We start from the raw sequence: 14,645 nt of genomic DNA, 5'->3' as shown, positions 1-14,645 counted from the left end.
AGAGAGATAAGAGAGTGAGAGAGAGAGAGAGAGAGAGAGAGAGGGAAAGAGAGAGAGAAGGAGAGAGAGAGAGAGAGAGAAAGAGGGAAAGAGAGGGAGAGAGAGAGAAGGAGAGAGAGAGAGAGAGAGAGAGAGAGAGAGAGAGAGAGAGAGAGAGAGAGAGAGAGAGAGAGAGAGAGAGAGAAAGAGAGAGAGAGAGAAGGTATCACAGCCATAAACCAACTCAAACAGTGAGAGAGAGAGAGATGGTGAGAGAGACGGACTCGTATTCAGGAACCAACTCAATGAGACATCCAATTCCAGAGATAGCAAAAGCGATGGAAGCATCCGGAGTCATAAACCGAGAGAGAGAGAGAGAGAGAGAGAGAGAGAGAGATAGAGAGAGAGGGCGAGAGAGAGAGAGAGAGGAAGAGAGAAGAGAGGGAGAGAAGAGAGAGAGAGAGAGAGGGAGAAGAGAGAGAGAGAGAGAGAGAGAGAGAGAGAGAGAGAGAGAGAGAGAGAGAGAGGGAGAGAGAAGAGAGAGAAGAGAGGGAGAGAGAGAGAGAGAGAGAGAGAGAGAGAGAGAGAGAGAGAGAGAGAGAGAGAGAGAGAGAGAGAGAGAGAGAGAGAAGAGAGAGAGAGAAAGAGAAGGTTCCGCATTGTTGAACCAATACTAAGAGACTTCCTTTCTTACAGCGGGGAGAGAGACAGAGAAGGTTCTACATCGATAGCCAACTCTAAAAGACTTTCAGAGAGAGAGAAGGTTCTGTATCGATGAACCAACTTTAAGAGACTTCCTCTCTTAGAGAGAGAGAGAAGGGCAGAGAGAGAGAGAGAAGCAGTGTATGCGTGTGAGAGAGAGAGAATCTTCCAAATGGATCAACCAACTATAAGAGGCTTCAGGCCCGATTCACAGAACTAACTTAAGACAAAATCCTAAACTTACTACTATTTTAGTATTCACAGAATGCACTTACTACTTTTGGCATTCACATTTGGAATTCCTTGCCTACTCAGCTGCGCGCTGAACCTAACCACATGAAATTCTGGAGGCTACTTAAGACCTACCTTTTCCCGCAATAATTTCACTCCCCTCTTCTACCCCTCTGTTTTTTCTTTTCTCAGTTGTTAACTGCAATCACAGCGCTGGGACGCTCCCGGGCAGCCACGCGCTGTACAAATCCCTTTTCATTTCATTCATTTCATTTCTTTGATCCTTAATCTCGATCAACTATCGGACAAGGAACTGGCTTAAAAAGGTTAGCTTCAGGCAACGAGGTCAGTTCGCTCAGGTCATTCAGAAGTCAGTTAACGTGCACGTGTACTAAAGACTCGTTCAGCCGAAGTCATCGGCCTATGTAAGGGCAACCACAAAATGGCTGCCATGCACAAAATGGAACCCAAGGGTTCAGAAAAAAATCCCTAAATACGTAGTGAATCCATCAGTCTAACATGGCGAAAACACTCGTACTTGCCGCACTCACTAGTTACGGTTCGCTACTACCAAATTCGTAACGAAACCATGACCTTTATGAAACGGGTTCAGAATTCACAGAACCTCAGAGTATTTCCCTTCCTGCACAAAAACAATAATACCCCAACACAGGCTCCCTTGCGTGGTCAGGGTGCCTGCGCTGATCTACAGCAAAACACCCATAAATGAGGCCCTCATGGGCTTATTTACAGTCCCTAGCGCCGCTGGTGCGTCACTTTATACATGGGAAAACGTGACGTGCTGGCAGCACAAGGGGCTTGTACATAAGCCCCTCAGTTTCTTCACTTCCTGTGTCATCGACACTCATTTTTAGTGATGTCATTTTAAAGTCATCAGCCTGAGAGTTTGAGATGTCATCAGCTTCCTCTTTTGGGAGTAGAGTTGGCATTTGCTGTTCATCAAACAGCATCTTTGCTTGTCTGTGATGACGCCAGGCCGGGCAGCGGCAGTGTTTCTGAATTCCGCTGCAGTTTCTGCCGCTCAGACCCGCAACTTAACACCGAGCAGCGCCCTGAGAGAGTGAAACCGCAGGAGACAAACACATCAATGGAACATGCCTGCACGCGCGTCACATTCACACGTGTAATGGGCTTTGAAACACCTCAGCAGCCAGAGACACGGCCCCAGGGAGCATGTGCCTTGCAATATTCATCCTGCTGCTTGGCTTGGAGCCAGCATCATCTGCATAACCACAGCAGCTCCGAGGGCTCTCCAGCATTCCCTGCAAAAACCACAGCAGCTCCGAGGGCCCTCCAGCATCCCCTGCAAAAACCACAGCAGCTCCGAGGGCCCTCCAGCATCCCCTGCAAAAACCACAGCAGCTCCGAGGGCCCTCCAGCATCCCCTGCATAACCACAACGGCTCCGGGGCTCTCCTGCATCCCCTGCATAACCACAGCAGATTCCGGGGCTCTGCCTCACTCTCACTGCCTGCATCCCCTGCAAAATAAAACCAGCTCCAGGGGCTCTCCTGCATCCCCTGCATAACCACAGCAACCCTGGGGGCTCTCCTTGACACTCACTGCCCTCATCCTCTGCATAATCACAGCAGCTCCGAGGGCACTCCGCATCCCCTGCATAAACACAGCAGCTTCTGGGGCTCTCCCTCACGCTCACTGCCTGCATCCCCTGCATAATTACACCAGCTCCAGGGGCTCTCCCTCACGCCCACTGCCCGCATCACCTGCATAACCAGAGCAGTTCCAGGGGCTCTTCCTCACACTCACTGCCTGCATCCGCTGCATAATTACACCAGCTCCAGGGGATCTCCTGCATCCCCTGCATAACCACAGCAGCACTGGGGGCTCTCTCAGTATAAGAATTGGCTTGGTAGTTTGGTTTGCCCTGTTCCCATGATGCACTGGGCCAGGGACAGACTGATTTGCATATAGCCAGGTTCTGAGCTGAGATGGTGCAGTGAGCTAGAAAACGGTGATGGATCAAGCCCTGATCTTTGGACTGGGTAAGAGTGGTCTGCTTAATTCAGACACTCTGTTCATCACCACCCCCTTTTCTGAATCATTTTGTCCACCATAAGCGTGGAAGGGTATACTCAGATGTGAGTCCCTTGCTCATTGCACCATCAGGATTCAAGCAAGCCGGGCCGACGACGGCTGAAATGCCAGAAACCGGTCCCCGGTAGCTTGTTTCCTTCCCAGTATAAGAATTGGCTTGGTAGTTTGGTTTGCCCTGTTCCCATCATGCACTGGGACAGGAACAGACTAATGTGCATGTAGCCAGGGTCTGAGCTGGGATGGTGCAGTGAGCTAAAAAACGGTGATGGATCAAGCCCTGATCTTTGGACTGGGCAAGAGTGGTCTGCTTAATTCAGACACTCTGTTCATCACCACCCCCTTTTCTGAATCGCTTGGCTTGGAGCCAGCATCATCTGCATAACCACAGCAGCTCCACCCTCTAGCATCCTCTGCAAAACCACAACGGCTCCGGGGCTCTCCTGCATCCCCTGCATAACCACAGCAGCTCCGAGGGCCCTCCAGCCTCCCCTGCATAACCACAACGGCTCCGGGGCTCTCCTGCATCCCCTGCATAACCACAGCAGCTTCCGGGGCTCTGCCTCACTCTCACTGACTGCATCCCCTGCAAAATAAAACCAGCTCCAGGGGCTCTCCTGCATCCCCTGCATAACCACAGCAACCCTGGGGGCTCTCCTTGACACTCACTGCCCTCATCCCCTGCATAATTACAGCAGATCCGAGGGTACTCAGCATCCCCTGCATAAACACAGCAGCTTCTGGGGCTCCCCCTCACACTCACAGCCAGCACCCCCTGCATAACCACAACAGCTCCTGGGCTCTCTTGCATGCCCTGCATAACCACAGCAGCTCCGGGGGTCTCCTGTATGCCCTGCATAATCACAGCAGCTCCAGGGCTCTCCTGCATCCCCTGCATAACCACAGCAGCTCTGATGACCCTCCCGCATTCCCTGTATAACCACACCAGCTCCAGTGGCTCTCCTGCATCTCCTGCATAACCAGAGCAGCCCTGGGGGTTCTCCCTCACACTTAATGCCTCACCCCCAGCATAACCACAGCAGCACTGGGGGCTCTCCCTGACACTCACTGCCCGCATCCCCTGCATAACCACAGCAGCTCCGGGGGCTCTCCCTCACACTCACTGCCTGCATCCCCTGCATAAACACAGCAGCACTGGGGGCTCTTCCTCACACTCATTGTCAGCATCCCCTGCATAACCACAGCAGCTCCTGGGGCTCTCCCTCACACTCACTGCCCGAATCTCCTGCATAACCACAGCAGCACTGGGGGCTCTACTGCATCCCCTCGATAACCACAGCAGTTTTCGGGGTCCGGGATCCCCCTCACACTCACTGCCCGCATCCCCCTGCATAACCACAGCAGTTCCAGGGCTCTCCTGCTTCCCCTGCAACAGCTCCTTGGCTCTCTTGCATGCCCTGCATAACCACAGCAGCTCCGGGGCTCTCCTGCATCCCCTGCATAACCACAGCAGCTCCAATGACCCTCCTGCATTCCCTGTATAACCACAGCAGCTCCGAGGGCCCTCCCCACCCCCTGCATAACCACAGCAGCTCCGGGGATCTCCCTCACACTCACTGCCCGCATCCCCTGCATAACCACAGCAGCTCCAGGGGCTCTCCCTCACACTCACTGCCCGCATCCCCTGCATAACCACAGCAGCTCCAGGGGCTCTCCCTCACACTCACTGCCCGCATCCCCTGCATAACCACAGCAGCTCCAGGGGCTCTCCCTCACGCTCACTGCCCGATTCCCCTGCATAACCACAGCAGCTCCGGGGGCTCTTCTTCACACTCACTGCCCGCATCCCCTGCATAATCACAGCAGCACTGGGGGCTCTCCCACACACTCACTGCCCGCATCCCCTGCATAATCACAGCAGCACTGGGGGCTCTCCCTCACACTCACTGCCCGCATCCCCTGCATAATCACAGCAGCTCCGGGGGCTCTCCCACACACTCACTGCCCGCATCCCCTGCATAACCACAGCAGCACTGGGGGCTCTCCCTCACACTCACTGCCCGCATCCCCTGCATAATCACAGCAGCACTGGGGGCTCTCCCACACACTCACTGCCCGCATCCCCTGCATAATCACAGCAGCACTGGGGGCTCTCCCTCGCACTCACTGCCCGCATCCCCTGCATAATCACAGCAGCACTGGGGGCTCTCTCTCGCACTCACTGCCCGCATCCCCTGCATAACCACAGCAGCTCCAGGGGCTCTCCCTCACACTCACTGCCTGCATCCCCTGCATAATCACAGCAGCACTGGGGGCTCTCCCACACACTCACTGCCCGCATCCCCTGCATAACCACAGCAGCACTGGGGGCTCTCCCTCACACTCACTGCCGCATCCCCTGCATAATCACAGCAGTACTGGGGGCTCTCCCTCACACTCACTGCCTGCATCCCCTGCATAATCACAGCAGCACTGGGGGCTCTCCCTCGCACTCACTGCCCGCATCCCCTGCATAATCACAGCAGCACTGGGGGCTCTCCCTCGCACTCACTGCCCGCATCCCCTGCATAACCACAGCAGCTCCAGGGGCTCTCCCTCACACTCACTGCCTGCATCCCCTGCATAATCACAGCAGCACTGGGGGCTCTCCCACACACTCACTGCCCGCATCCCCTGCATAATCACAGCAGCACTGGGGGCTCTCCCTCGCACTCACTGCCCGCATCCCCTGCATAATCACAGCAGCACTGGGGGCTCTCCCTCGCACTCACTGCCCGCATCCCCTGCATAATCACAGCAGCACTGGGGGCTCTCCCTCGCACTCACTGCCCGCATCCCCTGCATAATCACAGCAGCACTGGGGGCTCTCCCTCGCACTCACTGCCCGCATCCCCTGCATAACCACAGCAGCACTGGGGGCTCTCCCACACACGCACTGCCTGCATCCCCTGTGTTGGACTTGGCTCTTCTGGCAGGTTCACCCCTGAACTTTTTGCCTGGTATTATTAAATAATTATAGTGATTTCTGGTCTTTGCGCACTTTGACACTGTGGCGCAGTGTAAAGTGCGTGCACTCCCTGAGTGCGTGTGTGAGATAGGCCTGCCCTCCCATAGGAATGCCTGGGGAATAGGTGTGTCCCTGGTAGTTCCTGATGCGTGGGGAGTGCAGATGCGAGTTTGGTATGTGCAGACTCGTGTGATTGAATGCTGCGCAATGATGTGTGCAGCGTGTTTGTGTCTAATATGGAAGTGCCACTTCTAGAAGTGTGCCTGTCTGTGCAGTGAATGTGCTGGCGTGTGATTGGCTGGAGCTGGCTGGTGTGCCAGGCTCCATGAGTCATGATGGGTCTGCCCGGTGGTGAGTGCTGAGATTAGCATGTGCGATGTGAGGGAGTGGTGCACCTGGGACCTGAATAGGGCTGGGTTTTCCCCACACAATGCTGGCTCCACCCCCTGTGGAGCGTGTAATGTCCCTAGTCTGGCCAGTGAAAGGAAAGGGTGGTTGAGCACATCACAGTGCTCCAAAACCAGCTGCGACTGGTTTTTCCCCCACCCTGCACCCTGAGACAAAGGAATTCACTGTATAAAAAGGGGCTGTGTCCCCTTACAAAATGTTCTTGTTTCTGACTGGAATCTACCAGGGGCGTGCTGCTGCTGGGGCCCAGGTGAAGGCTTGCCTCCCTGGGCCCTGCCCAGCCCCTGGATATCCTGGATGGCTGGAGGACTTTTTCTGGGACCCCCTTTGTGTTACTTGCCATTTCTGGGTCCCTGGAATTGATTTGCAGCACTTCGGGGAGTGCTGGACTTTTTATTCCTATGGGCGCACTGTGGTCTGATTTCTCTGGAGGTGGGAGAGCCTGGGGGCTGATCAGCTCGGCGCTGCAGCCCCTGCCTGGGGATTCACAGCCCTCCTTGCGTGCCCCTCGCAGGTGCCCACCCTGCATCCTGCCCCTTTATTCGTTTGTTCCTAATTACGGGTATCCACCCCGTTTATGTGCTCCCTAGCGAGTTCCCACCTCGCTCCTACATTTTATTTTGGTACCGAGGGTGCCCACCCCTCCTTTCTGCCCCCGAGAATCTCCGTCATGGCCCGAGCTGCAATAAGACGGCCGCCGCCGTCCGCGGCCCGCCTGGTTGTGGGCGGGGCCGCCGGACGGAAGTGACGCTGGCACAAGGAAGAAGCAGCCGGCCGAGGGATGGTTTTCTCGCGGCCTGGGGCTCCGGTGAGTTGTGGAGAGCCCCGGGGCCGCCACCAAGGGAGAGCAAAGCGGGCGCCTTGTGAAGGCGGGGATCTCCTGAGGAGAGAGAGCCCCGCCAAGCGCTACCGCCACCAGAGAGGAGAGAGAGCAGGCCGGCAGCGGAGCGGAGACCGGCCGCGTCAGGAGTCCCGGTGAGTGGGGCTCCATTGTTGTAGCAGAGGGGGGGTATCGGGGCACATTGCCGGTGCCCGCCACCCCCCCAGTATGCTCTCTCCGTGTGAGGGCTCCGGGGGCATTCCGCAGCAGGAGCCAGTGAGGCTCCACCTTTAAGGGGGCAGATTCTTCTCACTTAGAGAATTGATAGTGGGCGACCCTTGGGGGTTTGGGCAAAGAGTATGATGGGGTAAAGATACCTTCAAGGGATTTTAATAGACACAGGAATTTTGAAATCACTTAAAGGATGAGATTGTGTGGGCTTAGTGATTTGGACCCACTAATGCTGGCTATGCAACAACAAAAATGACATATATTCAAAGCTGTTACTTGTGAGTAATCAGACAGGAGAGAGAGCAAAAAGAGATTGAAAACGGGTGTATATAAACAAAGAGTATTTAATCTTTTTTTCAAAACAAGCTAAAAAGTTGGGTACAAGATAAACAGCAAAGATGTAAAAGTGTAAAACCATTAATCCACACAGCCCTTGTTACATCAATTGCTCAAGCTTTTCTGCTTAACACAAAATTAATTAAATATTCAATGGTAGATAAAGCCACAGTCGACGTTTCGGTCTCTATTCTTTCATGTAGGAGACCATCCTCAGGACATGGATTTCATATCTTGAGTACCCTCAATCATGTAGGTGCATGTGTCAATCATGCAAGCGTCCGGATCATAAAGTCAATTTCCTAGCACTGATACCGATTCAAGAATTATCGTATTGCGCTGAAGTACCCTTATGGGAGCCAACAGGTGTGCCAGGTAGATGGAATAGTTTGCACCATAGAGATTAAAAAGGCCGTGGCGGTATCTATTAAGTCGGTCGTTTCCGAAAACACGGGTTTAAGGAAGGGGTCCTCGTTAATTTTAAAGGATTCCCTTACACATTCGAAGGTATAGCGACGCCTTCTTGTAAATCTTTTTCAGTGAGGTAGTCAGTTCTGAGTTCAATGTGTCAGAGTCCGTCCTCACGCAGCGAATGATACAGCTGTGCATCCACTGCCTGTCCTGTACATAATCCCTTATAAATTCTGCCCGTGCCTGTTTGCACATTGTAAAGTGTGTGTTTCTATCTAATGTGTTTTGGTGTAATACAAAGGCTATTTTTATATATAACCTTGTGTGGAGTTTCCTTTGTGGTGGGCCTTGGGTGTTGTTGCTGGTGGGTGCGCGCGCAAACACTTAACTCACATTGCCTCCGAGTTTAGCCTTACTGCTCGTGTCACGTTACCAAGGGGGTGAGCAGGGGTTATCTTGGTGTGTAACTCCCTTGCCCTGATTTAGAGTGGTGGTCTCTGACTGACTTTGGTGCAAGCCTTGGCCAGCCAGGGATCCCATTTCTAACACTCTGCATAATAACACCAGCTCCAGGGGCTCTCCTGCATCCCCTGCATAACCACAGCAGCTCCAGGGGCTCTCCCTCACACTCACTGCCCTCATCCCCTGCATAACCACAGCAGCACTGGGGGCTCTCCCTCACGCTCACTGCCCGATTCCCCTGCATAACCACAGCAGCACTGGGGGCTCTCCCTCACGCTCACTGCCCGATTCCCCTGCATAACCACAGCAGCTCCGGGGGCTCTTCTTCACACTCACTGCCCGCATCCCCTGCATAATCACAGCAGCACTGGGGGCTCTCCCACACACTCACTGCCCGCATCCCCTGCATAACCACAGCAGCACTGGGGGCTCTCCCTGACACTCACTGCCCTCATCCCCTGCATAACCACAGCAGCACTGGGGGCTCTCCCTCACACTCACTGCCCTCATCCCCTGCATAACCACAGCAGCACTGGGGGCTCTCCCTCACGCTCACTGCCCGATTCCCCTGCATAACCACAGCAGCTCCGGGGGCTCTTCTTCACACTCACTGCCCGCATCCCCTGCATAATCACAGCAGCTCCGAGGGCACTTTGCACCCCCTGCATAACCACAGCAGCTTCTGGGGCTCTTCCTCACACTCACTGCCCGCATCCCCTGCATAACCACAGCAGCTCCAGTGCTCTCCTGCATACCCTGCATAACCACAACTGCTCCGGGGCTCTCCTGCATGCCCTGCATAACCGCAGCAGCTCCGGGGCTCTCATGTATGTCCTGCATAACCACAGCACCTCTGATTATCCTCCCACATTCCGCGCATAACCACAGCACCTCCGATGACCCTCCTGCCTTCCCTGTATAACCACAGCAGCTCCGAGGGCCCTCCCCACCCCCTGCATAACCACAGCAGCTTCTGGGGGCTCTCCTGCATCCCCTGCATAACCACAGCAGCCCTGGGGGCTCTCCCTCACACTCACTGCCTCTCTCTCCTCCCCATACGGTGTGTTATATGTCCCTCAATCTCTCTTTCTCCATCTCATTTCATGGTCACCTTTGTTTATCAAGTCTCTCTCTCTCGCTCTCTCTTTCTCTCTCTTTTTCCCTCGCTCTCTTTCTCTCTCTCCCTTCTTCCCTCACTTTTTAACCTCCTCTCTTCCCTTCTCCCTCCACTCACTACAATTGCCACCAAACACGCTCGTTCATCCCGCTTCTTCTCATTCCTTTCTCCCTCTCCCCTTTCTACTTATCTGGCCCTTCACCTTCCTATTTATCTGCCCCCTTCCTATTTTTCTGGCCCCTCCCCTTCCTATTTATCAGGCCCCTCTACTTCCAATTTATCTGGCCCCTCCCCTTCCTATCTATCTGGCCCCTCCCCTTCCTATTTATCTGCCCCCTTCCTATTTATCTGCCCCCTTCCTATTTATCTGGCCCCTCCCCTTCCTATTTATCAGGCCCCTCTACTTCCTATTTATCTGGCCCTTCACCTTCCTATTTATCTGCCCCCTTCCTATTTATCTGGCCCCTTCCTATTTATCTGGCCCCTCCCCTTCCTATTTATCAGGCCCCTCTACTTCCTATTTATCTGGCCCCTCCCCTTCCAATTTTTCAGACCCCTCTACTTCCCATTTACCAGGCCCCTTCCTATTTATCTGGCCCCTCCCCTTCCTATTTATCTGACCCCCCTTCCTATTTATCTGCACCCTTCATATTTATCTGGCTCCTCCCCTTCCTATTGATGTGGCCCTCCCCCTTGTGCTTTATCTGGCACCTCCACTTCCTATTTATCTGGCCCCTCCCCTTCCTATTTATCTAGCCCTTCCCCTTGCGCTTTATCTGCACCTCCCTTCCTATTTATCTGGCCCTTCCCCTTGCGCTTCATCTGCACTTCCCCTTCCTATTTATCTGGCCCCTCCCGTTGCGCTTCATCTGGCCCCTCCCCTTCCTATTTATCTGGCCCCTCCCCTTCCTATTTATCTGACCCCTTCCTATTTATCTGGCCCCTCCCCTTTCTACTTATCTGGCCCTTCCCCTTGCGCTTGATCTGCACCTCTCCTTCCTATTTATCTGGCACTTCCCCTTCCTATTTCTCTGGCCCCTCCCCTTCCAATGTATCATGCCCCTCCCCTTGCGCTTTATCTAGACCCTCCCCTTCCTATTTTTCTAGCCACTCTCCTTCCTAATTATCTGTCCACTCTCCTCTGTCCTCCCTTCACTCATTTACCAGTCTCCTTTCTCTCTCTCTCTCTCTTCTCTCTCTCTCTCTCTCTCTCTCTCTCTCTCTCTCTCTCTCTCTCTCTCTCTCTCTCTCTCTCTCTCTCTCTCTTTGCTTTCTGCTGCAGTTCTCTTGCTCCTTCTGCCTCTCCACTCTCACCCCCTCTCCTCTCCCCCCTTTCTCTGCTGTCTTACTCATATCTCTTTCTCTCTGTGTCCTTTCTCTCTCTCCACTCTTCGTCACTCTCCCAATATTTCTCTCTTGCTCTCCCTTCTCCCTCTCTCTCTTTCTACTTACAATGTCCCTCTCACTTGGGCTTCTGGCTCTCTCTCTCTGCCTTTTTATCCTTTTCTCTCTGTGCTCATCTGTTTAGATTTCTTCTTCCATATCATCCTTCCCCCGCCTTTCTTCTTGCTCTCACTCTCACTGTCTCTTGCTCTAATTGCACTCTTTCTCTCAGTCTCTTTTGCTCTCTCTTTGCCACCATCTCTACCTCTCTCCTCCTCCATCCTCTGTCGATCTCTTGTGTTGTCTCAACAAATTTGTCTCTTTTGTTATCTCTCGTTCTTTGCTGATCTATCTATCTATCTATTTATCTATCTATCTGTCTATCTATCGATCTCTTTCTCTACTTTCTTTGTTCCTTTTTTTCTATCTCTTTCTCACTTTCCAACTGTCTTTCTCTCCTCTGTCCTCTGTCCGCTCTCTTCTCTCTCAATCTTTAATCATTTTTGTCTTCTTCTCCTCTCTGTCAATTTGCATCCCTCCCTCCTCCTCACTCTTGCTTCCTTTCTCTTTCTTTTGCTGTCTCTTTCTTACTGCTTCTGTCTCACCTCTCCCTGCTCTAATGCTTTTTGTTCCTTCCTTTGCCTCTCTGTATCGGTTCTCTCCTTTTCTCCTTCTTTGTCTTGCCTCTCTCTCTCTTTTGTTCTCCTTTTTTTCTCCTAGTTCTTCCTCTCCCTCTTTCTCTCTCGCTCTCACTCTGTCTCCCTCTCTGTTGCTCTAAGTGATATCCGTTCTCTCACTATCTTGCTCTACTTACTCTCTTTCTCCTCCCTTTGTCTTTCTCACTCTTTCTCTATTGGCTCTCTTCATTATATCACCTGTCTTGTGCTCTTTCTCACCTTTCACATTCTCTTCTCTTCCTTTCTTCCACAACCTGTTTCTCTAGCTCTGTCACTCTCTTTCTAGCATGCTATGTCTCTTCACTCTCGCTTATCTTGCATCTTTCTTTATTTGTTTGTTTGTTTCTTTCTTTAGTTACTTTTTCTTTCTTTCTTCCTTTCTTTCTTTCCTGCTCTCTCTCCTTTTTTCTTCCTCTGCTTCTTATTTTTTTCTTTCCTTCTTTCCTTCCTTTCTTTCTTTCTATCTTTCTTTCTTTCTTCTCTGCTTCGTTTCTTTCTTTCTTTCCCCCGTTCTTCCTTTCTCCCTTTGTTTCTTTCTTTCCTTTTTTCTTTCTTTCTTCCTATTTCTCTTTCCTTCTTTCCTGCTGTCTCTCCTTTTTATTTCCTCTGCTTCTTACTTTTTCCTTTGCAGCTCTACCCTGACATGACATACACTTTTGTGCAAAATGCATCTTGGACCCTTTGCTAGTGCGTCGCGGACAAGTAGTTTACCTTTTCTGTCAGTTCCGACTTTACACCCAGCAGAACGTGGGGCATATTACCAAGCAATAGTGATAATTATCGCTATTGCTTGGTTAGAGACAAAAATTTACCGCTGAGCTGCGGCGATTTTTATCGCAGATAATCCTTGGTATTACCAAGGTTTATCGCAAATGCGATAAAAATCGGCCGCAATGCATGAATATCGCTGAAAAGTTAGCGATATTCATGCATTACCGAGCTAATGCTCTTAGCCATGTTATCCACCTCCCATTGGATAACATGGATAAGAACTGCTCAGTAGGTACAATAGTAATGGTCAGAGTCTATAGATTCAATATGACAACAAATGTAATATATGCATTCAGTTATATAGGAAGCAAAAGATTGCTCAATCCAAAGTGTGCTTCAATTTTTATTCATTATTTAAGCACATTATTGCTTAAGTACCCAATTCCAGTCATTGAGTACCAGGATTGTGTGAAGTGTCTCTCAATTCAAACATATAAGATACAATATTCAATTACTTCATTGAATCACACAGTTGCCTTGAAGCATAATTCTCATTTGATAATATAGAATTTATCAGAAGAAAGCAGCACAATCGATATCAAATCATCGTATTTCAACGCGCTCGAAGTGATGGAAAAGGAGAAGTTAGATGGGATAGGTGTGATGGGAAAGAAGTGAGGACTAGGTAAAGGTGGTTGTGACCTTAAAACAATCACAGTGCTATAAAATACATCCTTTACAGTCTAGATTACGATCTGCAGTTCCAATACACTCTTAAGCATAGGGTCCGTTTTGCTCTGTTAATTATTCCTATGCGTAGAGAACAAGTATGGTCTGGTCTACGTTTCGACCCCCTGGTTGACGGGAAAGTTAAATCCTCAGGCTGGGGTCTTCTTCAGGACAAGGAGAAACAGGAGCGCCTATAGACAGTAATTATAAAATGAATGTATCATATTGTGAATAAGCTCAAATTGTGCACACAAATGGAGCTTTTTGGATTCAAAATGCTTACTTATTGTGAGGCCCTTGAGTGGCCATTGTCGTAGGACCGTCGAAGGTTCCTTTCTGGTTGTAGTTCTGCAATTATCTAAAAGGGAGTACGTATAACTATCAGGTACTGTAATTGGCGTGTGTATAGACAGATTACCAAGATAACCTAAAGGGGTACTTACTGGGATCGGGGCATTTCCATATCAAACATCCTGTTGTTACAATGGTCACACCAGGCCAAACGTTGTTGCGGTATAAGAATCACACAACCCATGTGGTTCTGTGGGAAGAACAAAAGTCACAAGAGCCAAAAGTTAATGGCCATTGTATGCTGCATGGGGTAAATGTTAAGGGTATTTTCAATTAGACAAGTTCATAGCTGTATATGTAGTTGGCTAGGGATATTCTAAAATAGCATTGAGTAAAACACTTTTTAAAGCAAGGGAATGCCAATCACCGAGAAGGTTGGTAAAGCTATAATCGTGCCGGGGCTGGACCTGCAGTAATTAATCATTAAAGTTCTTTGCGTAATAGCCTTGCTCATATCGCCATGAGGAGAGACCCGAGCGGTGTCTCAGTGCGTCCCTCCGTGGCGCCGGGGGTTTTGTATTGCAAAAAATTCCTCGGAGTCACTCACCGTTAGCCTTGTTGGTGAAATGTGTCTCCGTGAAGCTGCCTCCTCGATGTAACCGCCGTGATTGAACGGCCGCGAGGTGCAGCCGCTGGATACTTCGGAGGGGCTCGCCCGGGCCCGGCCAATCAGCATAGAGTGAGGTAATGGGGCGTTTACAACCCTACGCTGTGCTCAAAACTATCTAAGGGGTTGTCTGACAAGACCAATCTCTTGGCACTCGGTTCTTCCTGAATCGGGACATGTTGGATTTTCAATCTGGGCATAAATGTATCGCGGGTGGAACCTGACATTATGACACATTGGAGTAAGTGCCTATTTTTAAAAAAACGCTTCTGCCGGTATTTAATTGAATAGTTTAGGGATTGAATACAGCATAAGGAAGGGTGTATTTAAGATACTGTGCCACACGCACGGGAACAATGCGATGGTTGTGCCGGACATAGTACATACATTAGGAACAGCGTCCTGCAACAGTCTAACTAATTAGTTATCAGCCACAGATATAAACATAGT

The sequence above is a fragment of the Lissotriton vulgaris genome, chromosome 8, assembly GCF_964263255.1.
Source record: "Lissotriton vulgaris chromosome 8, aLisVul1.2, whole genome shotgun sequence".
NCBI classification, from domain to species: domain Eukaryota; kingdom Metazoa; phylum Chordata; class Amphibia; order Caudata; family Salamandridae; genus Lissotriton; species Lissotriton vulgaris.
Note: the sequence above shows the minus strand (reverse complement) of the source record.